The 1,844-nt window shown below is 30.9% G+C and overlaps 1 protein-coding gene across 2 annotated transcripts in view; it reads right to left on the reverse strand.

Moving 5' to 3' along the window:
* The window catches only part of LOC110028927 (single myb histone 6-like), a 37,386-nt gene that overhangs the window by 822 nt on the left and 34,720 nt on the right, over nucleotides 1–1,844 (reverse strand). The gene's annotated exons all lie outside the window — the stretch shown is intronic.

The raw sequence follows: 1,844 nt of genomic DNA on the forward strand, positions 1-1,844 counted from the left end.
TATATATATATATTATGCCTCAAAAACCCTTTCACAAAGTTAGTCTTCTTATGGTGACTTCCAACATTACATGGTCAAGCAAAACTAAGAAAAAGAAAATATATCAATGACCAAGAGAATCCAAACACAGATGTAACTACCATCTAGAGAGAATCAAAATTCGCGCAAAAAGAGATGGTGTATCAGGTAGAGCTAAACGTTCGCTGCATTAACAAATCAGAAAGCAGAAATGGTCGACATCAAAGTAAGAAGACGTTAAGAATAGCTATTATTTAAAATTGGAATCAAAACACAACCACCAAAGAACAATAACGATAACAGTAGAAAGCTACAAGTGTAGGACAAACTGTATAGGCAGGCTATGTGAGCCAATAGATTTTCCCTTTTAATGTCTATACTTTGATTAAGAAGCACTTTGCCACAGAATGACTATATTATTGTAAGATAAAAGCAAATTTTAAGCATAGATGGACATATTTTTAGATAATGAGCATATATAGTTTGAAGATGTACAAAAAATGATATAAAATGCACCAATAGATGAATAGATAAAATGATTATCAGAGTATTGGAAAAGAGAGAGGTGGGTCTTGTAATATAGCTAAAAGTTACTCGAAATTATTTTCAAATATTATGTTTAAAATCTCAAGCAACATTCAATAGAAACGAATGAAGACTATCCATTCACAAAATAAATTGCATATAGATAGTACAAGGCTAAAAGAACATTTAGCCTTGTACTATCTATATAAGAAAATAAAAGTTGGTGGTGGAATAATAATAATGTGCAAGAAAAGATAAAATATAAGAAGTTATGTTTTAAAAATTGGTTTAAATGTAAAAGCTTAAAGAACTGAGAAAAATATCAAACGACCCGCAGAGAGTCTAAAAGAACAATTTGTGACGCTAAAAATTCTGCTTTTAATGATCTTTATAATAGATTAGATACTAAGGAGGGTGAAAAATATATGTATAAACTAGCCAAACAAAGAGAAAAGAAAAGTAAAGATTTAACTCAAGTGTATTAAGATGAAAATCAAAAAGTACTTTTATTAGAAAAAATATATTCAACATAGGTGGATGAGTTACTTTGATAAACTTTTTAATGAAGTTTCTGAAAATACGATCGACCTTAGTGATCTTAATATCACGAATAATAATAAAACGTTTCATTTCTACCGTCGCATTAGCAAAAAAGAAGTTGAGGAGGCTTTCAAGAAAACCAAGGGGGGAAAGTCTGTAGGACCTAATGATATCCCAATTGAAGTGTGTAAATATTTGGGAGATGTGGGAGTTTCTTGGCTTACTAAACTCTTTAATATTATTTTAAAAACTAAAAAGATGCCTGAGGAGTAGAGAAAGAGTATTTTGGTCCCCATTTTTAAGAATAAAGGGGATGCACAAGAGTGTGCAAATTATAGAGGAATTAAGTTGATGTGTCATACTTTAAAATTATGGGAGAGGATAATTGAACATAGGTTAAGACGCATCACAAAAATTTCTCATAATCAATTTGGATTTATGCCAGACAGGTCTACTATGGAAGTTATACATTTATTGAGAGGTTTGATGGAGAAGTTCAGAGATAATAAGGAGAACCTACATTTGATTTTTATTTATTTAGAAAAAGCTTACGATAAGGTTCCAAGAGATATCCTTTGGAGAGTACTCGAGAAGAAATGTGTTGATATGACTTATATTCAAGTCATTAAAGATATGTATACTAGAGCTGTTACTTGTGTTCAAACTGAAGGAGGATTGACAAAACATTTTCCTATTTTTGTTCGATTACATCAGGGGTCAACTTTAAGCCCACATCTTTTTGCTTTAGTTATGGATGGTCT

Source organism: Phalaenopsis equestris, unplaced genomic scaffold (assembly GCF_001263595.1).
Source record: "Phalaenopsis equestris unplaced genomic scaffold, ASM126359v1 Scaffold000540, whole genome shotgun sequence".
Classification (NCBI taxonomy): Eukaryota; Viridiplantae; Streptophyta; class Magnoliopsida; order Asparagales; family Orchidaceae; genus Phalaenopsis; species Phalaenopsis equestris.